This window comes from Misgurnus anguillicaudatus, chromosome 3 (genome assembly GCF_027580225.2).
Source record: "Misgurnus anguillicaudatus chromosome 3, ASM2758022v2, whole genome shotgun sequence".
Taxonomy (NCBI): Eukaryota; Metazoa; Chordata; class Actinopteri; order Cypriniformes; family Cobitidae; genus Misgurnus; species Misgurnus anguillicaudatus.
Genome location: NC_073339.2, coordinates 3,402,360 through 3,430,125, shown reverse-complemented (window position 1 = coordinate 3,430,125; position 27,766 = coordinate 3,402,360). Strand labels below are relative to the sequence as shown.

General features: G+C 36.4%; 1 long non-coding RNA gene across 1 annotated transcript; it reads right to left on the bottom strand.

Annotated features, from left to right (window-relative positions):
• Window positions 1–15: 15 nt before the first annotated feature.
• On the bottom strand, window positions 16–27,766 carry LOC141356240 (uncharacterized). The gene is made up of 2 exons (XR_012362703.1): window positions 27,434–27,766; window positions 16–603 (listed from the first exon to the last, which is right to left on the bottom strand). It is a non-coding gene; the product is annotated as an uncharacterized lncRNA (long non-coding RNA).

Here is a 27,766-nt window from a genome sequence, read left to right as displayed (position 1 = left end):
TTCATTTCAAGGTCCATTAAAGGGGCCATGGCGTGAAAATGTTAGCATTGCCACTTTGTAGGTGTGAGCAAAAATAGGTCATTGAAATTTGGCTTTCCTTATGATGTCATAAGGATATCTTATTAGAATAATACCGCCCCCTTAATGTACACTATCCAACCACAGCACTGCCATTTAGTGCAGAGAGAAAGAAAGAGAGAAAAATAATTGACAGCACAATTGAGTTTGAATTGCATCAAACCACCATCATTGTAATCAGTGTTTGCACTTCATCTGCTCATTTGCATTTTAAAAGACACCCAAAACGACATTTTTTTTGATCAAACCTACAAAGTGGAATGCCAACACTTTCACGCCATGACCCCTTCAACATCAGTATGTGTGTTTCCTGGGAATCGAAACCACAACCTGTTGCACTGCTAATGCAATGCTCTACCAATTGAGCTACAAGAAAATGATTGCAAATAAACAGCATCATGGGTGATTGTGTGTATGATGGTGGTTTCACCTCAGTTTGTGTGGTCAGTGTGAACAGGGCCAGGATCAAACAGACAGTCATTCCTCACCAGCAACCCGGCATCACTCATTCCACTTTCACACCACCTACAGAAGAAAACACACAACCATTACATCCTTCACATTGATTACTTTCTTAAGAAAGTGTCGCTGCTTTCCCTCAATAATGTTAGAGTGTTCTGTAGTTGCTAGGGCATTGTTAAATGGTTGCTAAGGTGTTCTGTGTGATCTTTTGGGACTGATGTCTCTCCTTTAATGTAAGCACACAATGTTCGTCGCACATTTTATCCCTGACAACTAAAACTCTGATCTTCTTCATACTCACCCACACAATTATAATAAGATGATCCAGCTCATCAGACATCAGATCTATTTCAGTATTAGTTTTTTAATGAGCATTCCAACATGGAAGTTATGATAATATCAAATGTTTAAAGTCCATCAAAATGAAGTTCATTAAATTTTAAAGTTGGCAAAACCAACAAGGAAAATAACATGCTGTTTGCACAATAACTATTTCAACTGTAAACAGAAATGTTTTTATGTGGATTGGCTGTTTGTTTACACAATGACTGAGTTTTTGGGTCCTTTTGAAGACAAGTTTCAAAGTGCATAGTTTTGATAATGATGGCTTGTCATCTCCTTGTAAACTACATGTAAAATTGTGAATCTGTGATAACAGTGACGTCACGCTTATGTGATAATGTAGTCTAAAAGCAAACGTGGGTATAACCAAACAACAATGGCTGCCTACTAGGGTTGTGCCGATAAACAATAGTATCATGTATTGACAATAGCAGGCTTTCATGGCGATAGTTGGCGATGGTTATTATTATCGCATAAGAGGGTTGTGGCATTTACTCTGTGCGAGAGAGCTTGTATCGCATGCAGATACCTTCTAGCAAGCACCTGGACTTAATGCATGTCTCTTGAACTCTTGCTTGGTCAGATCTGAATGTGTGCGGCATGGACTCCTTCTAGCACCTAAACTTGTAATGCGCATGATTCAGACTCTTCTTCGCACATGAGCTTGTAATACGCAGCTCTGATATTTCCTTGCACTGAAGAGGTTTGTTAGCTCACAGAGGGTTAAAAGTGAGTGTGTTGTTCCTGTTTCTTAGCACGCAGGAAATTTGAGAGCGCTGGGGTTTTAATGACGCTTGGATTAATGGCACCAGATTTAAGAAGGTTGCGGTCATGACAGTGTTGCCCTTGCTTCTTTTTTTGCCTTTGAGTAAAAAATTAACAACAGATAAATAAATGATTCCTACTGACCCCCCCCCAGATAGGATGATCTCAAAATGGGGCGTATCGCACAACACTACTGCCTACAAGACTGCATTTGTGCCACTCAAGATACTGAGCGCTTAGTAGCTCTCCTCCAGAAAAGTTTACATTTTGGGGGCTTTGTAGTCTAGTGTCACTTGTAGTAATAAACCTACATCATCGTCCATGTAAACAAAATGTCTTATGCATCTTATCACTCTGAAGAAGAATGCATATGTGAGTAGACATATGCTGCGTACGAAATTGCCTACTACTATACTAAATAGTATGCTAAAAGCACTACTTTGCCTACTATATATGTAAGTAGAGGGTTTCGGACGCAGCGATAGTGTTTCTTTACAAAATAATATTGCCATCTACTGGTCAGACATGTGTAATACAGTGTTTTAGTCGTTTTCACAGAACCATTTAAATACAGATCTTTTTGACAGTGTTGTTGTTGTGTATATGTAATATATTCACTGAATCGTTGTCATGTGAACATACATACCACATTTACGACTGATCCAATCTGTATGTAGTGTGGTTTCTCTAAGTCCTCGCAGAAAGGATGGCCAACCACAGATCCCAATTTAACCCATAAAGTTACTGTAGATAACTTATCATTGCTTTTGTGTGATAATCCATCAGTGAGCCAGCAGGGTATGGTTTGAAAAGATGTAAATGTATTCCAGGCACACACACAAACTCTCCCATTCACTTCATGCGTCAGAGAGGATTTGTGATAGTTATGAATAAAACATCTGAATTAAACTGATTTCTCCATTAATGGTTTCTCCATACAGAAATGATCATGATCATCATCATAAAGAATAGACTCGTACCACAAGCGTATGGTTTACGAGATATCTGTAAACTCCTTTTTTTGGCCGAATCCCTGCGGACCAATCCAAGAGGAAGAGATTAGCTCCTCAGATTTCCCACACTGACATTCCTCGGGTAACATGCCATTATTTCCTCCTCTATCCCACAAACACACACACACACACACACACACAATATATTTTGTCTGGTAAACGCCAGTGATAATCTGTTCCAGAAAGATCCTCTTTCTCTGGTTTCCCTTCTTCTGAAGCAGGAGAACAGGACGAAATCTGAAACGTTTCTGCAAAAAACACCTTTAGCATGGCAACATTTTTAGCTAAAACGTTTCAAATTCCATTCTGTTCCAATCTCTCTACTGGATTTATTGGAGGTGATATTCTCAATCCAAAAGGCGTGTTTACATGTATCCTAAAATGAAGAAAGTTAGAATGTAGTTTGCACACATCGGTTTTTCTCATTTAGGGGATTCCTCCCAACTGTCAATGATCTGTCAGAGAAATTATGAAGTCACATATGTCCAAATTCATCCAAGTCAAAATGATCGGAAACTTCATTTTCAAAGATTTTTCCTTATGTAAATTTTGGAAAAAAAAAAGTTTTAGGCTGCATTTAAACTGCATGTTTGAAGTGACTCGTTTTTTACCTCATGTGGCACAGATCAGATATGACCCATGGAAGTGCATCAAGATCTGCAGTGTAAATGAAGAAGAAGATAGTAGACAGGAACATGTCAAAAGTTAGAACGTTTAAATATGAAAATCTGCTTTTCGGTTTCTTCATTCAGTTCGTTTTCTCATTTATATAATGGTAATGTTTACAACATCAGCGCCTGTCTTTTAATGAGCAAGACTTTTAAGTTTTAATGAGCAAGTTTAACTATTATTGCTGCTTATATTCAAACCAACGATTTTAACCTGTCGGAAGATTAAACAAGTAAACACATTTATACAGGGAGATAGTTTCTTTCATATCTAGAGACCAGACAGTCTTAGCATTGCCCTAACAATACATCAGAAAACCTTGGCAATACACCTTACTGTAGCAGGGAAAGTTATCACATTTAATTGTGTTGTATCCTTATTGTGGTTGTGTTTATCTAATGGCTTTGATTGTGTTTCTGTACTGTCTGTATTTCTTTGTGTGTGTGTGATTATGGCAGGAGGATGTTAATGCAGTATTGATCAAGAAATTGAGTCGACCTGAGCAAAGACAGAGTCATTAACCGGGGGTTTATTTTCTGTGTAATCAATCACATGATTTACACAAACCTGTTCACTCACTTGAGACAGAGAAAGAGAGATGGACAGAGATGTAATGAAAACAAGAGAAAGAAAGAAATAAAGAGAGAAAAACAATTGGCAGCAACACTGAATAAAGCTTAATGGTAAAAAAGTGCTGGCAGGAAAAACACTGTTGTTGCAGTTTGCGGTTGTGTGTGTGTGTTTGTTTAATGGCTTGAAGTTGAATTAGGATTGATAAAATGATGTGGACAGTGTGCTGAGCCTCTTAAGTTCATTGCATTTTAAATACTCCCATTAAAAGTTAATTGGATTAATAAATTAACACCAGGACTGAATGCTTGCCACCTCATGCTTTTTTAAAGTGGTTTAGGACTATTCACACAGTGTGTCAATAAACAGCAACTAAATCAGTTGAGTATTGAAAACACGTCTTTCTTTTACGGCGGACATTAATAATCCTGTTGCATATATTTGTAACGTGCTATGTTTATATGATGAGAGAATAAAATGTATGTCACTCTGTCCCTGTATGTGCAAACACAGCTAAAGTCATTTTTTTCTATATAAAATCATCTCTAAGAAAAAAGTTACAAAATGCTACCTGGGATGTTAAAAAAGTCCTAATAAGTTCTATTTATGTAAATATATGTATCTTTGAGGTACCAATATGCACATTTTAGGCACAAAAGTACTGTACCTAAAAACAGTTAGTTTTGCAAATGTGAATGCTATTTACGTGTACAAAAGAATGGAGACGTGGACTAATTAGCATATTCATATCCGAGATGTGCGTATGAGTAGAGGACCAATTTGCATATTCATATATCCGCGTATACTAAATGAGGGAATTACATTTAAGCAGTTTTGAAGCATGTAGAAATGACTGTTAGAGTTAAAACATATGCATATGCTTTTATAATGCTTAAAGAAAAGTTTTAAGGTATACAATTACAAATGGCTGCAGTGAGACTTTAAGAAAGAAACTGTGATGCATCTGTGGATAAATGTTTTTTTTCCCATTACTACCACTATGTAAGCCACTTCAGATAAAGCATCTGCTAAATAATTACTGTAAATGTATCAGAATTTCTGTAGTGCTACATTACTGCTCAGATGTTTCTAGAGGAAAGACTAATGTATGTCTATCATCTGTAAAAATGTTAAAAAACATTGTTTTTCTCTCTAAGTGCTTTATTCAAGCCTCTTGTAAATAATCCAAGAGCTGTGTTTCTTCTCCATGGAGGTTTCTCCCTGCGCTTCATCAAAAATTCACCACCATTAGGTTTCGTTTCGCAGTCCGAGTCATTATTTAATGGATCTTGTCTTTTAATTGAATGTGAGACCACTGATAGTCGTAATGACTTACTGGGTGACTGGTTAAGCCACGTCTGGAAAATTGAAAACTGTTCTAGTCTAATATTCTGTTCCTGTACGCCAATGAAAATGCTGTAAAAATCCAAATAGTTATAATTATTATCTTGCACTTAAATCTGTATTACTCAGAGACACATGAGACGGAGCTTAATGAATAATCTAAAGCAATAAAAGTTAATGCCCTTTATACAGTTTCAGCTTGACACCCAGTTTCCATTTCCTTTAAACAGAGGTTATGCAAGTCATCCGTGAGGAAATTTGGACATATAAAGTGCAATTAATTGAATGTTACATGACTAAGACTGTACAAACGTCTGGCAGTGCAACATTTTAAAAGCTGCTCTTCTGTGTCATCGGATGGCTGTAGTTTTATATGAATGGTGGTGTGAATCAAAGGTTATTACTTTAGAGGTGAAGGTTAAAATGATGCAGAGAGACATCATTCAGTTTAATTGGATTTAAAGGCAAAGTTCAGCTAAAATATACAGCTTAGATTTGTGTAAGGAACAGACCAAACAGTAATTTATTATTTATCAATAATTTTCCTGTCCACTGCCCTCGAATCTCATTTACACTTAAACATATTTACATTTAGTGTGATGCAATCATTCACGCCATACGTAGCAAGAAATGCCATTTGGCATCATATCAAATACAGTAGAGCTGTTCAGCCATGATGTCAATTGCATTCTGTCTTTTCCCCACTAAAGGCAAATTCACTAGGAATAAAGGTTTTTAAAACAGATTCAATCTGAAAAAAAAGGTAAGCATAGAGTACACAAAGAAACATTCATACTGTATATCAAAAAGAAGCTTTTTTGTTTAACATCTCTGTTATATTCAGACTGTAAATTTTTGTGGATGGATGCAGAATAGTTTGAAAAACACTTAAATTCAAATGTAAATCCATCTTTCCCACTTCTAGTCAACACCAAAAATCTTACAGCGCTAATCTCACACTTCATTTGTCCTGGGATTAAACACTTCTGAATGTAAACATATGCCGCAAGCTGAAGTAAAAATTATTCACCAGTAAACTCTGAAACTCTCTCGGTGTGACAGAAGCACAGGACAGCTCAAGACTATCGGTCACCGAAACGCTGATTGTCTATACATCACCGGTACAAGGTTAATGTGGGAGCTTAGAGTCAGAAACAGGCCGCAGGACAGGACATGAGAGAGATGAATGAGCTGAAAATGTCAAATGTGAACAGAGATTAGACAACAAGGAAAGCTATTTTCTGTTCTCGGATGAATGATGAAGAAAAACATTCAGAAGTATGTTAATGTGCCATTCTACAATCTAATGGGTCAGTTTATACAAAAACGATTGAGACTGCAAACAGTTAAGTTTTATGTGGTTTGGCTGACAACATTTTGGGGTCCAGAAAATGCACTTTTTTGAAGACTTACAAGTTTTAATTGCAAGTTTTAAAGTGTGAGTTTTTGATAACGACACCTTGTTTTATGTGTAAACTACAAAAATGAAAATGTGTAGTCATGCGCAAGTATAACCAAAAAACAATGGCAGCCTACAGAAGTGTCTGTGCTGCTCAAGACACTGAATTTATTAACGCTTCTCCACCAAAGTTTACAAAATTTGGTCAATTGTAGTAATAAATATGCCTTATTGTCCATCTAAACAAAACTGCTAAATGTTTTCACCGTCTTGACTGTTTGTATTTATCGCTCTGTAAATATTGTTTATGTGCGCAGACATGTTTTGTTAAGCTAAAAGTATAGTTTAGTTTTTACGCATACGCAAGGGTACACATACAGTGCACGTGATGCAAATTTCGTCATCAGACTAGTATGTGCGCACTGTACACCCACAGCCAAATTTTTGTAACTGCGTGCACTTTGAATGTATTATGTACATGTTGTATGTAGAATGTATTATGTCATCCAGTAGATGCATTGCATTTCCTCGCAACGCACATTCGGCGAATGCCTGTGTAAACAGAAGAGTCAAATAAACTATGTTCCCTTTCAGTCGGTCACTACGACGTCACGTCGTGACCGACGAATTGGGAACTCGCTTAGAGGGACCAATCTGCTTCGATAACTACTAAAACGGCAATGAACTTGGCATTGAGATATTTGCATAATGCTGAATTTGCATTATGTATGTGAAATTTTGTTATAAACGCATAAAATATTTTTTTTTTCACTACATAAGCAGCCTAAGTAAGTTTACTTATAGTATAACAAACAAAACAGATTGTGTGTGTATCCAGATTATTAAGTGGTCTTAGTGATCCCAATATTCCTCCGACTTTTTTCAATCCAACCTCAAAAACTGCATTTATCTTGAAACTTTCTATCCCCCAAAAACGACCCGTGCACATATTGGTTAGCATTTTTTTTTACATTAAAATAGGTTTAAAATGTTTATTGACCCACAACTATGTTTGGAGACTTACCTTTAATCTTTCAACGTCGATTAGAGAACAAATAAATGGAATAAATAACTAAATAGTGCACAAAGAACGTTTTAAAAGTAATTGTCGCAGGCTTGTGTAAGATACAAGAGTTAATGTGCTGAACTAGACCTGTGTTATCTTGTGAACAACCAACTTCATCATCTACATTACCTTGACACCAGTTAAAGTCAATACAAAAACATTTAAGCATTCCCTTGATGAATCACTGGTTTTGAGATTTTGTTACATACTGCAATACCATTCAGATATTTTGAATAGGTTAAGTGCTGAAATACTTCTCAAGGTCGCTGTAGATTGGATTGAAAGTACTGGAAGGGGTTGAGGTCATTACCTCTCTGCTTCTCTGTTTTGTTCATTGATTTTTTTCAAGCACGAATCGGGAAGTTTTCCTCTGTTAACTAAATACTAAACTGTGTGCATTCAACTGCTTGTTTAGGAGTGTGTGTGCAGATGGTTGGAAGATTCTGGACTGATTCTCAGAGGTTCTCATGGGTGTTTGCTGAATACAGTGTGGGCATAAATCCAACAACACCCAGCTGAGAGCCATTAAACTACAGCCTCTATATACCCGCTTCAATTCTCTATGGAGCACCTCAAGAATGTGTGTATAAACAACTGTACACATCCAAATCCCATACACATTTTACATTAGATATGGCTGGATATGTGATGGTGTCCCATACACATAAAATCTGCTAATTCATATATTAAAGTCCATGTTTCGAAACACATTCTAGATGTTAGAAATGTATTTCTGAAACACTTTACAAGAATGTGAAACTATGTAGTACTGAATTCTGGAGTTACACCGTTAAACAGTTTTTCCACATTTGTGCGTTCAGAATTATCTGGGCGGGGTTAAAACGGTGGCTTGATGATGCACTGGAGCCACAAAGCATGGCCCCGCCCCTAAAACAATTTCGAGCATCTATTCAAGTAGTAGCGGCAAGGTTAAAAGAGACAGCAGCTTTCCCGTGATTGGGCGTGGTCTCCGCAGGGAATCTTGCCTGTTTTTCCAAAATTTTGACAACTTATTTTATTTATTTGAATTTAATCATTCAAATTCGGCTAGGTGGTTAATATCACATTTTTCTGTGGTGAACACATTTAACATCAGACATTACTTTAATGATGCATTCAAATCATGTCGTATATATTGTATTAATGAGATGAATGGCATGAATGACACCACAAAGGCGTCTTTAAGCCCAGAGTTCAGTCGTTGGGGACGTCTCAGCAAGAAACATACAGGATGCAATAGAAGCAACGGCTGTAGTTGAAGGATGTAAGGCTTTAATTTACAGCTAAATATAAGCTGTCTATACAAAATATGATAGCACTGTAATATAACAGTTAATATGTATTACGCTACAGGTTACAGTTTATACTTTAAAAAAAGCAAAACAAGCTTGATGCGCATACTTTGTTTTTCATTTTCTAAGAGTAAAGTTAACAAACCCTGCTGTATTTTGGTGTCATTCGTTAAAATCAGCTACACGCCATCTTGCGCCAAAACATGCTTGCGAAAGTGACTTGGACGCCACTGATGTCGTAAACAAGACTTACCAGCTCATAATTATGAAGGATAACTTTCTGTGCAGGTGTGTTCATGCAAACCCCAAAGCTCCAATATTCTTAGTCACAGCTGTAATTAACTTCCAGTCTCACATGTGAACACGTGACGCAGGTGCATGAATTATTATTCAAAAGTCTGATAACCAAACACCTGCCTCACAAACCAAGAATAAATGTGTCTGAAAGGAGGTCAGAACCGGGTTAAAATCAAATTTGAGATGAGCGGATATGGCTCAGCATGCATCACCTCAGAATTACAATGTCTTCATCAAATACTGATTATTACAAAAGTTTTATATTGCTGCATTATTACACCAGCATTTTTTTACATTCCAACTTTTTTGTATAGATCATTTCATTGATGGTGTATCTATGTGAAAAATTAAGACTTTAAATGAAATTTTCCACACCAGAGATTCCAAGAGAAAATCTGGGTTCGACCTCAATTGTTTTTTATGTTGGCTCATATTATCATGTAATGTGTAATGTTTACTGATTAAATCTTACAGTTTCAGTAAAAGAATCACAAGGCCGATTTATATAAAAATGCAATCTTCCTTCTAAATAAAAGTTGAAGTATTCGAGACATATTTGCCAATGTATGGTAACACATTTGGAATGCAGTGAATACATTAAATGCAAATAGTGAATCAACACCCATCCAAAGCAGTGGGCAGCTATCACTGCAGTGCCCGGGGAGTAATTGGGGTTAAGGCGTCTTCCTCAAGGGCAAACACAGTCGCAACCTGCCAGTCGTGAGTCCCGAACCGAGTTACAAGCCTCACACCCTAACTATTATGCTAAAACTGTCCCAAAATGACAGCGATTCACATGCATGTACAGCATTTCCCTGTATTCAGATGCTGCATTCACGTGTTTATGTATTTGCTTTACAATAATCCAAGATGCTCAGTCAAACACACACACACACGCACAAACAGTAAAACCAAACCCTATTCATTCACCAATCAGACCTGATCGTTTCTCTCCTCTCTCTTCCTCATTTGCGGCGTTCTGCTGTCACTCACATAACAACGGTGGCAGACCTACACAAAGTCAGTTTACTTGTTGGATTTCATGAAAAAAGAGAGAAAAATGAGCGTCATTGCGGAAAATCCAGATGGCGACGGAAAGAGTGACAATGCAACAATGTTGGTAATGAAGGCTTTGCATCACTGCCACAAGTTCCCCATCATTTTATTATATTTTTTTGTTGAAAAAATGAGAATCGTAATCTCATTTCCCATGGAGAAAAGTTGTGATTCACATTTTAGCAAGAATCTTGCAGCCCTAGCTTCCAGATATGGTTGCAAGCAAATTAAGGATGCACTGATCATATCAAACCTGTTTTAAGTATTTTCACAATAGCCAATGAGAGATAGAGGTGAATGACAGACCTTTTGAAATAGCGCAAACAAACTCCTGTATGTATCCGGTAGACAGCGGAGAAGATGAAACAGCTTGTGGAAGTGTAGTAACAACACGACTGCCTGAATAACACATCGGTGAAAGCGTATCACGATCGTTGCCTGACAAACAGCTGAGGAGAAATCTTCTGGGTTTTAACACAGCAAACATCCTTTTTAAGCTCTCTTGTGAATGAAACTGGCCTCATAAGAAGCTTATAAGAGCCACTCGGCCTTGAGTTGGTGAATCTAATACACATGTTGATGATTTTTCGGCATCTCAAGTGCTTGTTCACTGTTTAATTTCATTTCCTCACACAATTCCATCACGATCAAGTGCTTGAAGCTTTATCTGTATGTCTGCATAGGACGAGATCACTGAAGGCCAACTTCATTAGGAACTCTCACTGATAGCTTATGTGCATGTGTCATCTGCATTGATTAAGCATCCAATTTGCTAAAGAAATTATGCAAATCTGGTTAAAAAATGCTAAAAATTATAGCTACATGCAATTTACATGCTGCCGTTTCTCATCAAGAGGATCGGGTCTGAGCTCAGGAGGTTTTGGTCATGACCTGAAATACTTTACTGGGATCAAACAGAATCACTTCACAACCGGCTCTTCTAGTATATGGAGATGGGCTCTTAGCTGTACAAGTTTCTACATGAACATCATAATAATATAATTTAATACATTAATGCTGCCATGATCTACATAACTGGCTCCTTATAGGTCACGTTAACAGACAGATCTGTATTGTATAATGTTATTTGTCTGTATTTACAATTAGTTTATGTAAATGTAAACTAGGGCCCTGTTTACACGAGAATGCTTGAGGGTGAAAACGTAAAAATATTTTATCGGATGTGCCTTTCGTTTACACGGTGACTGCGTTTTTTTGGGGCTTAAAAGCGCTAAAAAGTGAAACCACCCTCTAAAGTGGAAATCTTAAAAATGCTCTACTGTCGCATTCCCGTCTAAAGAGTGAAAACGCAAAAGTCTGCTCACGGTGGCTCTCGTCGGGTACGCGTTTACGTCACAGGAAAATTACAACAAACATGTCGGATTATTTCCAAACATGTCGGACCTTTAAATTTCCGTAGCAGGCTTCGTGCACTTTACCAACCCAGAAGTCCTTGCGAAAGAGCAATCAGACCAATCAGACAACGGAAGGGAGGAGCTCACACTGACGGGCAACTTCTCTACCTATTTCCGGTGTGACGCTCGAGTCTGTCCCAATATACGACTCCGTTGCACCCACGTGGACCCGCATTAAGGGTCGCTAAATTCTGGACTACGTGATGTCATCAAAGTGTGGACTCTGAGGAGGACCACAAGTCCGGAGTGTGCCATTTGGGACAGGACCAAGGAAGAAAGTTGTATGCAGGCATGTGGACTTGGTGTTGCTGTGTGTCAATGCTTTACATTGCATTCTAGCCGCCTGGAGTGCATACTGCATTGAATATCACACACTTTTGCATCACCATATGCACACAGATTCCCAAACGCTCGTATAAACACGAAATAAAAAGTAATAATGCAACACCACTTTTGCATTTTCTCTTCAGATCGTTTCTGTGTAAACGTAGCCTAGGTTATAGAGGAAAATTTTGATTCTTAGATGCATTGCGATACGGACATGAATCGACAGTCAAAAATAGATTTGTAAAAGTTAGTTTACAAAATAATAACGTGACGTTATCGAAACCAAAAGCGGAGCGGTGCAGCACACGGACAGTCTAGAGACCGCACTACGCACAATCACCTACAGTGAAGCCTATGTGAGCAGTGAAAAACAGAAAAAACATCACAAATATGCTTACTAGATAATCAAGAATCGATTCTGAATTAATTCAGGACGTCCAACGATTCCCAACCCTAATGTAAACTAAAGAAATAATACACCACCTGTAACATGAGCAAACTGAATATGAAATCTATTAGTTCCAATTAATTCCTTAATTGATGAATTCCCTGAGCATCAGGTGTAAATACCATCTGGATGGGGTTAAACATAAAACACGTCACAGTATTCCACAACATATGGCATTCTGAGATCCTGACCCTCCATAGAGTCAATAAACAGTAAACATTCTGTATGTAAATCAGTTTCTGAAGAAATGGAAAGACTTCACAGGTTTGTGAGCAGATTGCTTGCTCCCTAACAGATTGGGGTGGGCAAAGTGCAGAAATGAGAGTTTGTGTGCACACCAGTGGGACTCGTACCCCAAACGGCCACATTACAACATAACACAATTACCCACAATTCCTCAAAGAAATCCACTGGGGAAATCAAAGAAAGGATGAATGGAAATAAAACTCAATGGCACTGAAAGTGCTTCTAAGGTATTACAGCACTCATTACTTTAATATGATTCACTTTATTCAGATGTCAAAGAGACATGGTCACATAACTCCTTCTATATAATATAAGCTATGTTTGAAAGAGATTGGAGTATGACATCAAAGTACATCGAGAGAGATTCAAGAGCCTATGAAGCAGTTTTCTCTCTTATGTTAATCGATCTGTGTAGCGCTGCAAAAGTAAAAAAAAAGAAAAGAAATAAAGCTCTGACTTATAAGTACAGTTGTTTGCTCAACTCATCAAGTGTTATTGCAATGTATTTAAAGTTAAAGCTTGTATTATTTTATATATAACTTTACTTATAGACTTTATTGCATACTACATTGCATAGTTTGATATTTCAAGCGAGCCTTGCTTGTTATTTTCTCAGCATATGGTAGTACATAGTTGTGTGCATGTATATGGCCATGTAAGCATATGTAATGCACATATATTCAGATGATAAGCCCATTTAGCTTAATTATAGAGAACAGAATTCACAATTCATATAAAAGGCTCATTCCCTTGACAACCATTGCTATGGTGATGGGATGCAAAGGAACTGGTTGAGTTGGGAGGAACCAGTAGGGTATGATCAAAGGGCTGTATGGTGAACCAAGTATGAAGGTATCTAATGGAAGACAACAACATCAACTCATCACTGCACAGCTCTTTAATGTGAGACAGACAGGCAGAGAAAGGGAGACAGGCGGACACGACTAAAAGTTTTAGAGGTAATTCTGTCTGGTCACTGCAAATGGTTTTGGCAGGAAGTGAAAGATCGATGCATGTTGGTGTCAGAAACCATGAGCAGGAGAAACTTGAGACTTAAGAAAACCCGAGGGTGTAAATCTAAATGCCATCTATCCATTAAACTGTCACACATACACCCAAGACCATTGCTATGCAAGCGAGAAAGAGGGAGAGAGAGATAAATGATAAAACAAAGTCAAAACATCCATCATGTACAGCACAGCTCTTTAATGTTAGCATTAAAGACAGACAGACAGGTATAGAGAGGGAGGCAGGTCGATAGTTTTAATAGATTTAGTGGTGTTCAATAAGGTAATACTGTCAGACCACAGCAAACAGTTTTGGCGAATCGATGTGTGTTGGAGTTACAAACGGCCAGCAGAAGAAAGCTGAGCCTTTAAAGAAATCTGAACTACTGAACAATACTGCTAAACTCTAAAAAAGAGAAAAGAAGCGGCATAAAAATACTCCACATGACACCCAAGTCGACAGAAAGAGACCAAAGTCAGTTTTCAAAGCACGTTTCCATAGCTGTATGTGTAAACTGCATGCAAAAACTTTCAATCTTCAAAATATTAAGCAAGTGGGAGTCACTTCTATCAAACTCTTCATGAGTGATCCACTGCCAATGATGACAGCCCATTGGCTGATTCAACAAACTGAGATGAATCATTTACAACTTCAGCTACCAGCTAGATAACAGAAGACCATCTGTGGGAGAATATGGCCAAGAAACATTATATAAACAATCAATACTTAACACCCCAGGTCACGGTACAACCACAGAGACAACAGAGGAAATAACATGCATGACAAAAGCTGTGTTTTATATGAAATAACACATTCAGAAATACACATCTGAGAATGTCAAGCTTTTAAAGAAGGCAAAGTACAGCCTCAAGGGGTAGGTTTTTTTTGTTTGTTTGTGTGTGTGTTTCTACAAACAAGCAATAGAGCCTGACATTTCCACATGCCCACAATAATATATGGCACTGTGTTTGGGAGTAACTAACTAAAAGCAGCATCATTTTTTTTCTGAATTAACCACATTTGTCTGTAACATCACAGTTAGTTTAGCTGTTTTAATACTAATATGCACCTCAGATTGTTGCTTTTCCATGAACAGTAGTTGTGTAGCCTGACACAACAAAAAAATACTTGTCACAATATTGCAGAGTTTAAAACTGAGAACTTTTAGTTAATTCAACCTAAAGATATTTTAAGGCAACCATTTTTTTTCAGGTTGAACCAACTCTTTTTTAACCACAAAAAGACATCTACATTGCAGTTCTTAAAGGTGCAATATGTAAAATTTGGGAGGATCTATTGCACAGCAAAATCCCCGGTGTCAAACACACACCGTGGGTGCACACACAATCCACTCCCAGATGGGTGTGTATAAAGACTGGTGTTAAAATTTAAAGGGGTCATATGATGAAAATGTTAGCATTGCCACTTTGTAGGTTTGAGCAAAAATGTGTCGTTTTGGGTGTGTTTTTTAAAATGCAAATGAACGGATGAAGTGCAAACACTGATCACAATGATGGTGGTTTGTTGTAATTCAAACTCAATTGTGCTGTCAAGTCCTCCTTTTCTCTCTCTTTCTCTCTGCACTAAACGGCAGAGCAGTTCAGATTAAGGAGGCGGTATTATTCTAATAAGATATCCTTATGACATCATAATGAAAGCCAAATTTCAATGACCTGTTTTTGCTCACACCTACAAAGTGGCAATGCTAACATTTTCATCATATGACCCCTTTAACACTGAAGCAGTGTTGAAGTTAATGAGATAATGAAGTGATGATTAAGACATTAATGGTGAACACCCGCTGGTCATTCTGTGTCAAACTAACCTTAATTTTAGAATTTTCCCTGTCTTTAATTTTTTATTTTGATGACTCTTTTTCTGGATAAAGTAATACTAAAATAATGCAGAAAGACAAAATATTTAAATGTAATAGATGAAATCCCCACAGTTAAATAAACACTATCATCATCTCTGTTTGAAAACTAAAATTACAACTTGCTTGCAGAGTTACATGGATAACTTCGATACAACTGCTGTAAATCTGGTTAATAAAGTTAGTCACCATTGCTCCGATTAGTGTTTCCTTTAGTTGGGTACTTGGGTCTTGAAGTTTATTGTTAGTTTTTTTCTGCTCATTGTGGAAGTGTGTTAATTAAACACTTCTGTTAGAGCAGAGAAAGATGAGAGAAATGAAGTCTATAACTGTTACTATGTTAATTATTATGAAAACATAAGTGTTGTGATTCAATATTCTCATACAAAAAAAAAATCACTGTGTATAATTTCGTATTCGGTCAACCCCATGAAATCCATATAGCCTTAAGAGTTAATATTTTTCACCGAAATCTAATTTGTGGTGTCAGTCAGACACACGGAGACATCAACAATCAGCCTATAAAACACAATCATGGTGACAATCAACAACAAAGCTTCATGCCGCAATGCATGCTGGGTACCAGGATTGTATAAAACTCATTCATAACTCCCATCATGCATTGTGACATGACAAAATTGTGCAAATTTCTTACCATTTACTGTCACCCTTGTTGAGATTTGTATCATAAGTTATGATGTCTCTCTTAAGCAAAAAAAAAAAAAACCTAAAGCATTACAGCAGTCTTACAGAACAGCGTCTTTCATAGAGCATGTTTGTATTTGCATTGTTGTCTTTATCATTTATTTATGATCAAATGTTTTAATGATTGGTAAAGAATAAAACAAATAACCAATCTCAGATGCTATGAAAAGTTTTCCCTCTACATCAAGCAATGAACAAACAGTCTTAATAAAACAATGTTACAATTGCTAAAAGAGGAAAACTAGTTTAGTGAAGGTTAAAGGAAGAATGCCTAACTAAAGGAAACGTTAATCACAATAATGGTGACTTCAAATGAACTCATAACAAACACAAACTTAAAGGGGACATATTATGAAAATCTGACTTTTTCCATGTTTAAGTGCTATAATTGTGTCCCCAGTGCTTCTATCAACCTAGAAAATGTTAAAAAGATCAACCCAATAACTTAGTTTTGGTAAACCATTGTCTGCAAGCATGTGAAAAAATAGGTCATTGTAATTTGGCCCTTATTGTGATGTCAGAATAAGGTAATACCGCCCCCTTTATCTGCACTATCCAATCACAGCACAACCATTTAGTATGGAGAGAAAGAGAGAGATAAAATATTTCACAGCACAATTGAGTTTCAATTGCAACAAACCACCATCATTGTGATCAGTGGTTGCACTTCATCCGCTCATTTGCATTTTAAATGACACACCCAAAACGGCACACTTTTGCTCAGACCTATTTTAGACTTAGTTTTCATCTTAAAAAAAATCTCATAATATGTCCCCTTTAAGATTCAATGTGATACATTCTGTGATTACATCACGTCAGAAGGAAGATTTGTCTACTAAATCATGTGTGTGGATGCTTGTATTTTGTTCTGACAGTTTAGAAGTTAAACTTCCCAGCTAGAAATGAAAAGTTCTAAGAACGTTCCCTGAAAGTTCCCGAATGTTCCCAAAAACATTCTGCCAATGTTAAAAGCGGCTAGTTTTTTTTAAGTTCTAGGAACGTTTCTGTTGTCTGAACGTTAGAGTAATGTTACATTTTACCATTTTTAAACGTTATGACAATGTCATGTTTTAATGTTCACACAATGTTTAAAACAACAGCTGTTTATTATATTGACTTGTTTGATTGTTATGTAAATGATAGAAAAACATTGCATTTTATTATTTTATAAAACATTATTTCTGAATGTTCAGTAAATATATTGCTGTAGAAAACACAATTCACTTACTAGGTTTAGATGTTGATGTTTCATTTTAAGTCACCCTTATTGTGATTCGTGTTTGTTTTAGTTGGTCTCTTGACACTTGACTTTTTGCCTACTAGTTTTTTCCTGGTTGTGTTAACTTTGTGGTAATGCACTACATTTGTTATGAAAAGTTATTAGTGTATTTCTGTGGTTGTTGGTACATAATGGTAAAGATCATCACCTAGTTCATTTACTAATCAAAAGTTTATTTTCTGCCAATAATGTATATTAGATCCAACTCTTTCACAGCAGTTTGTCATTAAGGAGTTTTAGAAACTTTGGACAAAAAATATCCGCTGTATAGTTGGGATGCCCAAACATCAAGAATCAGACTATGAATCTCAACCATGGTGACAATTAAAATTGTTAAAAAAATCCTTATTTATCCATGCTGCAGTGCATGCTGGGAGTCCTGAATGAGGTTTGTAATTTGTTAATACCCAGCATGCATTGCAGCATGAAGTTTTTCATTTAATTGTCACCATGATTGAGATTCATAGTCTGATTGCATCCCAGTTATACAGCAGATATTTTTTGTCCAAAGTTTCTAAAACTCCTTAATGACAAAATGCTGTGAAAGTGCTGGATCTCATTTACATTTTTGACAGAAAATAAAGTTTAGATTAGTAAATGAATTAGGTGATGATCTTTACCATTATGTACCAACAACCACATAATAACACTATCAACTTGGCATGTTCATAACAAATGTGGTGCATTAACACAAAGTTAACACAACCAGAAAAAAACTAGCAAGCAAAAAGTCAAGTGTCAAGAGACCAACTAAAACAAACACTAATCACAATAAGGGTGACTTAAAATGAAACAAACATCAACATCTAAACCTAGTAAGTGAATTGAGTTTTCTACAGCAATGTATTTGCTGCATACAGAAGTAATGTTTTATAAAATAATAAAATGCAATGTTTCTCTATCATTTACATAACAATTAAACAAGTCAATATAATAAACAGCTGTTGTTTTAAACATTGTTTGAACATTAAAACATGACATTGTTATAACGTTTAAAATGGTAAAATGTAACATTACTCTAATGTTCAGACAACAGAAACGTTCCTAGAACTTAAAAAAAACTAGCCGCTTTTAACGTTGGCAGAATGTTTTTGGGAACATTCGGGAACTTTCAGGGAACGTTCTTAGAACTTTTTATTTCTAGCTGGGTTATCATCCCGGTTTAGAAAATAACGCTGCAAGTTATAGTTTTAGTTTTTTTTAACAGAGATGATGATAGAGAGGCAAACGTGAAAGATTGCAGCTTTTGGAGTCATACACCCAACAATGTTCATTTAATACTGGGGATTTCTCCTTAATTCATCTATTGCATTTTGTCTTTCTTCATAATTTTAGTATTACTTTCTCCAAAAAAAAAAAATCCAGGAAAATTTAGTTAATTTGACACAGAATGACCAGCAGGTGTTCACCATTAATGTCTTAATCATCACTTCATTATCTCATCAACTTCAACACTGCTTCAGTGCCAAACTTCAACACCAGTCTCCACACACACCCATCTGGGAGTGGACCACACACACACCCACAGTGTGTATTCAACACCGGGGATTTTGCTGTGTGACAGATATTGAATATAATATACATAACTATATTATCAGTATGTTTTTTACCTTAGAATGAGCAATTTTTCTACATACACTGCGGGTCCCGTTGCACGGTAGTCAACGTCATGTTCCTACAGTAGCCCTAAACGGACAAAAAACCCTACAAAGTGAAAAGTGGTATCAACTCAAAGGGTCATAGCGTGAAAATCTGACCTTTTCCATGTTTAAGTTCTGTAATTGGGCCCCAAGTGCTTCTATCAACATAGAAACTGTAAAAAAGATCAAACCAGTAACTTAGTTTGGGTAAACCATTTACTGCAAGCATGTGAAAAATTAGGTCGTTCCGATTTCGCCTGTTTTGTGAAGTAGGTAGCAAGGCCAATTACAATAATACCACCCCCTTAATCTGCACTATCCAACCAAACCGCCATCATTGTGATCAGTGTTTGCATTTCATCAGCTCATTTGCATTTTAAACGACACACCCAAAATGGCACACTTTTGCTCAGGCCTACAATTTAGCAATTTTAAAGGGGTCATATGATGAAAATGTTAGCATTGCCACTTTGTAGGTGTGAGCAAAAACAGGTCATTGAAATTTGGCTTTCATTATGATGTCATAAGGATATCTTATTAGAATAATACCGCCTCCTTTATCTGAACTCTCCAACCACTGCTCTACCATTTAGTGAAGATAGAAAGAGAGAGAAAAGAAGGACTTGACAGCACAACTGAGTTGAATTACAACAAACCACCATCATTGTGATCAGTGTTTGCACTTTATCCGCTCATTTGCATTTTAAAAAACACACCCAAAACGACAAATTTTTGGACTTGACAGCACAATAGAGTTTGAATTACAACAAACCACCATCATTGTGATCAGTGTTTGCACTTCATCCGCTCATTTGCATTTTAAAAAACACACCCAAAATGGCACATTTTTGCTCGGACCTACAGGGTGGCAATGCTAACATTTTCATCATATGACCCCTTTAACATGCTATAATAATTCATCTATATGGTATTTTGAATTTAAACTTCACATACACACTCTGCGGACAACAAAGATTTATTTTACATCTTAAAAAAATCTCATAATATGACCCCTTTAAAACACTTCAATTGGTAAATCTTACAAATGTTTCACATTTTCAGCTAAAGTGAAACTAAAGTGAAATTTTAGGTTGAACATTTTTTATTTTTTAAAGTTTTATCAACTGAAGTCATTTTTTAAGTTGAACAAACCTTTTACTTTGTAGATCCCACAACAGAAAAACAAAAAATAAAGGCTACTAAATAATGTCTCAATATGAATTTAAAAGTGCAGAAGTAGAAAAGAAAATAGTATAAGCCAGTATAAGCCAGCGGATAAGGTCCACCGTAAACTGTATCTTCCCTTTCAAATTTTATGATGTGTGATAGTGTCTTTGTAGAGAGGAATATGCATTTTTATGTTCATTATAACATCACAGTATGTGAACTTATTGGATGTTACTTCCCTCACACAATCTCATCACTGCACAGTTCTGTAATCTAATACAAGGTCTTAATTACATATTGTTCATAACAAAGAAACTAAATGATTTAAGATTATACATTCTGCGGCGTAACAGACTCTTTACTATGCTATAAAACTGCAAATACACAATCACACATACAGCAATAGATAGTTTTTTTGCTAATTAATGTGTTGAAATGGCCTGCTATGTGGCTAATTTTTGGTTTAGGTAAAATTGTGAAATCTCTAACATATTCTGGACTCTAGATATGACTCAGATCCATATTTTAATGCAAGTCTATGAAAGGCTATTATTGCCCATCACTTTTCCTAAAGCACAGTTGATTAATCATTCATATAGCAATAACTTTTCCAACTTTTACAATTGCCTTTTCTGTCTTGTGTTTCCATATTCTCTTGAAAAAGAAGAGACTCATGTCTCAGATTTTTCATTATTTACTCATTTAGCAGACACTTTTATCTTACAAAAGAGAGCGCATTTAACATTATGTCTATACACTCAAAAAATCCTGGGTTATTTTCAACCCATCACTGGATCAAAAATGGGCGAGCCCAGCCGTTGGGTTAAATAAACCCAAAAAATGTTTGACCCAACAATGGGTATAAACAGCCCAGCATTTCGAATTGAATTACAACCCAACATGCTGGGTTCATCACTTTATCACCCAATGACGGGTTGAAAATAACCCAGGATTTTTTGTGAAAGTGTAAGGAGCCAACATTGCATTAAGTCAGTGGCTCTCAAACTGGGGGGCGCTACATGTTGCCAAGGGTGCCCTTGACCTTTACCTATTTGATAAAATACATTAATTCATCATAAATTCTGTGTTATCAAACCTCCAACAGCATTACATTGTTTAATTTAATATGTTTAGTTTCATTCTAAGCTTGAGAATTTTCTTTGGGAAAGGGGCGCAAAGGGATGCACCCTACACAAGGGGGGCACACAGCAAAAAGTTGAGCAAAGTTTAACTCCAACCTTAAACAAACAGATCTAAACCAGCTATTTAAGATCTTCGGGAGTATTTGAAAATGATAAGCAGGTGTGTTATATAATAAGTGTTGTAATACAATGAAACAGTAAATGAAATATGCCAAGATTAAATGCCTTTCTCTCTCTCTCTCTCCTTTTCCTGGCTCAATCATTCCCTTTAGCTTTGGCTTTGGCGAAGAAACTTAGTTATTCAAAACAAGTTCATTAACATAAATATATCAGTAGTAACCAAGGCACAACAATGACTATGTCATTTAACATTTACAATTCATTCTGTTATTGCTCAAATCTTTCTCATTGCGTCTGTAAAACAGCTTGGAGCAAACTCATTAATTACACAATAAATTGAGTCCGTGATTAGTTTTGTACAGATGTACTAGCATGGGACTAACTGACAAGACAAGATAGAGAATTCAGATGAGTTAGTTTGACATGAGCCTCATTAGACTTTCAGACCTTTCCTTAGAAAGACTTGAGGCAATAAAATGTGTTGTTTATGAGCATGTGTTGTCTTGGGTTCACAACTGGTTGAGTGAATTATGCAAATCACATGAAGGTGCAAAGAACACCCACAAAATAATGCTGTTTGCAATTTTCACTGGATAACTTTCCAGTTTGCGAGTGCTGGATTCACCCCAATCTGTGACTCTACAGCAACAGTAGTGGTTCTAACATACATTATTGACAGAAAATAAACTTTTGATTAGTAAATTAATTAGGTGATGACCTTTACCATTATGTACCAACAATCACAGAGTTACACTATTAACTTCACATGTTCATAACAAATGTGGTGCATTAATACAAAGTTAACACAACCAGGAAAAAAACTAGCAAGCAAAAAGTCAAGTGTCAAGAGTCCAACTAAAACAAACACTAATCACAATAATGGTGACTTTAAATCAACATCTAAACCTAATAAGTGAATTGTGTTTTCTACAGCAATATATTTACTGAACATTCAGAAATAATGTTTTATAAACTAATAAAATGCAATGTTTCTCTATCATTTACATAACAATTAAACAAGTCAATATAATAAACAGTTGTTGTTTTAAACATTGTGTGCACATTAAAACATGACATTGTCATAACGTTTAAAAATGGTAAAATGTAACATTCCTCTAACGTTCAGACAACCCAGAAACGTTCTTAGAACTTAAAAAAACTGGACACTTTTAACGTTGGCAGAATGTTTTTGGGAACCGTGAGAACTTTCAGGGAACGTTCTTAGAACTTTTTTCTTCTAGCTGGGAAGTCATACAACAGATTTGTGTGGAAAAACAGATCAAAATTAATTATGGAAAATTATCCCTACCACCTTATCACCTTAAGGGGTCAAATCTGCTTTGCGTCGTGGTTGTGCATTATTTTCAAATAATTCAATGGCCTGTCGTCAGTTATTCCTTACATGGCTATTGTTATTTTTAGTCCCAGTCCTAGCAATATACAGTATGTGCATGCTATCCTAGCAGGCAAAATAAATATATTTTAAAGGGGACATATTATGAGATTTTTTTTAAGATGTAAACTAAGTCTAAAATAGGTCTGAGCAAAAATGTGGCGTTTTGGGTGTGTCATTTAAAATGCAAATGAGCGGATGAAGTGCAACCACTGATCACAATGATGGTGGTTTGTTGCAATTGAAACTCAATTGTGCTGTGAAATATTTTATCTCTCTCTTTCTCTCCATACTAAATGGTTGTGCTGTGGTTGGATAGTGCAGATAAAGGGGGCGGTATTACCTTATTCTGACATCACAATAAGGGCCAAATTACAATGACCTATTTTTCACATGCTTGCAGAAAATGGTTTACCAAAACTAAGTTATTGGGTTGATCTTTTTAACATTTTCTAGGTTGATAGAAGCACTGGGGACACAATTATAGCACTTAAAGGGATACTTCACCGATTTAGCATTCAGCTTTGTATCTGTAAAAACCCGGCAGTATTACTGAATCACCATGTTTCCCTCCATCATTTCCCCCTGAGAGGAGAGATATCTGGATTTTGGTTCTGCAAAAAAGTCCTCCGATGATGCAAAAATCGTCATATTACATCATCGGAGGACTTTTTTGCAGAACCAAAATGCAGATATCTCTCCTCTCAGGGGGAAATGAGGGAGGGAAACATGGTCATTCAGTAATACTGCCGGGTTTCTACAGATACAAAGCTGAATGCTAAATCGGTGAAGTATCCCTTTAAACATGGAAAAAGTCAGATTTTCATAATATGTCCCCTTTAAAAGTCCTCAGGCTGGTGACGACCTTACACAGTTAAAATATTTCTGTTCTCACTAGACTTGCATTTCTATATTAGGGAAATTGTATGGACCTGAATACAAATATTTTTTCAATGGCATGAGTTTGAGATGAATATGATTGGCTCACACATGCAAGGGTTGAGCATGCAAGGGTTGTTTTTTTGTGTTTCTGGTGTAAATGACTCGTGACTAAACCTGTGCACTGTGTCTGAACCAGAGATTACAGAGAGCAGATATCAGATGTAGTTCAAAGATAACTGTTTCAAAACATTGTTAGCTGCCATACTGTCTACATCAGCAACTACCATCAAGGCAGCGCTAGTAAGTGAAATCTAATAAATGACTTGTTTGAAAGGCTCTTAATAGGAAGCAACGTTGCACATCACACGAACCAGTGTGTAAGTACGTGTACATAGATAGGGCCATGTCACAAAACTTTTTTAAGATGTAAAATAAATATTTTATTTTCTCCAGAGTACACATGTGAAGTTTTAGCTTAAAAAACCATATAGATAATTTATTATAACATGTTAAAATTGACACTTTGTAGGTGTGAGCAAAAATGTGACGTTTTGGGTATGTCCTTAAAAAGGCAAATGAGCTGATGAAATACAAACACTGATCGCAATGTTGTTAGTTTGTTGCAATTGAAACTCAATTGTGAGGTCAATTATTTTATCTCTCCACTAAATAGCTGTGCCATGGTTTGATAGTGCAGATTAACCAACACTAAGTTACTGTGTGGATCTTTTTCACATTTTCTAGGCTGATAACTGAGGACCCAATTATAGCACTTAAATGGGGCCATGGCATGAACTTTTTCCATGTTTATGTTCATTGCTGTAAAGCAGATGCATTTAAAGTTGTTATTACAAAGAGAACAACTCTTGAAATAATGATTGTTCACGAAAGAAAGCAGGGACAAATTTTGAATTTTTTGATAGACATATGATTTCTACACCCCCAGTAAGACCCGAATGATGGACTTTGCAAAATATATATAATGTGATATGCAATAACTTAATGGTTTTTACACTGGGCATGTTTGCTACTGTACGAGGACGTACTGTACGTTTACATTACGTCAACAGCTCATCACTAACGCGCACCTATAAAAGGATGTAAAACATCACGCGTCTATTTTTTTTTTTTATCCACAGCAGAGTAAGCGACAGCTGCACATATTTGCATCACAATGCACAATTCATCATTTGTGCATTGTGGAAACTAATTACATCATCATCGGCTAAAACGCATGCAATTTAGATGAGTGCACATCCAAGTGCTAAATCACACCAGGTAGTCTTGGGTTCTGTGTGGCTATCAAAAGACTGTCTGAACATTAAATGTTGCAGAGCAAAGTTTTTTGAGTTACAAGCTCAAGGAATGGTGCACGTATAAATGGTACCTATTATGCAAAATCCACTTTTACAAGGTGTTTGGGCACCCTACAATGAAAAAAATCCACCCGTTGCTTGTTTTTTATCCCCATTAAACAAAAGCAGTCTCATTAGACATGCCGTTTTGATTCTCTTATCAATGTGAGGTCACAATGATAAAGCCCCGCCCACTTACACTCTTAAATTACAGTAGTTTCCACCCTCACAATTTGCACTCTGTCTACTACTGTGGATACTATTATCTCAGACTTTATTAATCAGATCTAATTGAACTGAAAGCGCTCACTGTCTGTTGTAAGGGAGCTGTAGCTCATTTCCATTTAAAGGTACAGACATTAAAACATTTGCATTTTTGCTCCCACCCAAATAGGCGCATTTTGGACATGCTATAATAAATGACGTGTCGGGTATTTTAAGCTAAAACTTCACAGACACATTCTGGACACACCTGAGACTTATATTACATCTTGTCAAAAGGCGATTATAGATGCCCTTTAATCTGTTTAACCAACCAATGGCAGACGCAATCAAGAAAAAGTAAAACAACAAGGTAAATGTATGTAAAGCTCCTGATGGAATATATTTCTGTGTACTGTATACCTGTGCTGTGTTTGTAGTTTATCATGCCACACTCGCAGGCACCTTTACCAGTCCAGCACACACACACACACCAACCCAAGCAAATATTAAATCTAAGCATGATTAGTAATGAAATAATCCCATCTCACATCAGCTCCAGTACTGCTATTGAACTACTAAATGATAATCATGTTTACAATGTGTCAAATTTAAACACTCCAGTAACATAATGTCAATTTTATGGCCCTGCAATTCTCCACTGTTTGTTTAAAGCTCTGTCTGCCTGCTCCTAATTACACATCAATTTGCTTTACTAAACTGTCTACACACACAAACACAGTTTATTATTCACAGAACAGCAGGCCACCCCTTAATGTGAAGCACACCCAAGGGAAATGACTTCCACATCTCCAGAGTTTAAATAAACACTAAGCACAATAAGACCAGTCAAATGAGCATTACCCAGAAATTGTCTTGTTCTGCATTCATGTGGCATTTAAAGGAATCATAATGTAATCATTCATTTTATGTGCACTTTAACTTTGGACAAAAAAAATATCTGCCATGAATGCTTCAATAACGAAGAGTGCCTTGTTAATGGCATGTATTTGTACATTGGTGTAACATTGTATTACCATGGTATTCTTTTTACCATGGACTCAAAAAGGAAAATAGATTTAGTAAAACTTTATATTATGGTAATATTTTATTCAAATGCAAAAATGTTCGATTGCAATAAAATTGTCCTAAAGCAGATATCTTTTGGACATATTTTATGTGAGATTGCCCTGGGCATTAATATGACACTGTAAAAAATTAAAATGGTTATTACTACCTGATATGACCCATTAATATTACATTGCTTTTTCCCATATTTACATTGATTCAGTTAAAACAACATTAACGCAAACATATCAAAACACTTAAGCGTGCGTGGTACCATAGTATTATGATGTTATGGTATGGTATTACCTCAAAAAAGATTATTTTATGTTGAAATGTGCAATTTAGATTTCAATTGTGCTGTAAAACAATATTTAGATATAAAAAAGTGCCATGTCGTGTAGGTGACTGTTTGGACACATGCGCAGTGAAATCCTCTCAGCGAATCACTTATTAACCATGGTTTTATTATAATAAATGTGTAGTTTGCCTGGTTGTTTAGCATTGTATTATCATACTTTTACTACAAATACACACATCATACTACAAAAACACATCACAAGCGTATGTTTCTACCGCAATAAAACCTGTTAAATCATGTTACCATGGTAAATTTAGGTGAGGTACATCATCTAAGTGGTTCAAACTTCATATTACATAATTAACAAAAACATGTTTTTATCTCTGTGAAATAAACTCAACTCTGATGACTGTAGCAGTTGTAAGCGCGCGCGTAACGGGACCAGAGTGTCTGACAGAGTTAAACAACTTTCATAAATCAATAACCCGCACGAGTGTCACCTTAAGCACTTACATGAGAAGCTTTGTCCAGCAGACGGCTCATCCTGTAAATCCAAGAGTTCGTGCAGTGCGCGTAATCCAGTGATCAGTGATGAAGATGGTGATTTATAAAGGGCACTCTTCGTCCCGTGCGCGTCCTTTCCTGCTGATGAGTGCAGAGCGCGTGCGGGATCAGATTCGTTAGCGAGAGCCCGGCGTGACGTCACCACAAGGTCCGATCAGAGCCTGCGGGCGGTGTGTTTACTAAAGCAGATCAATATCTGTTAAAATGTGATTAAGTCCTCACTCAGCGAACTCACTCACTGTTCTTCCTAAAAATAAATACAACACCAACAGCTCTTCATAC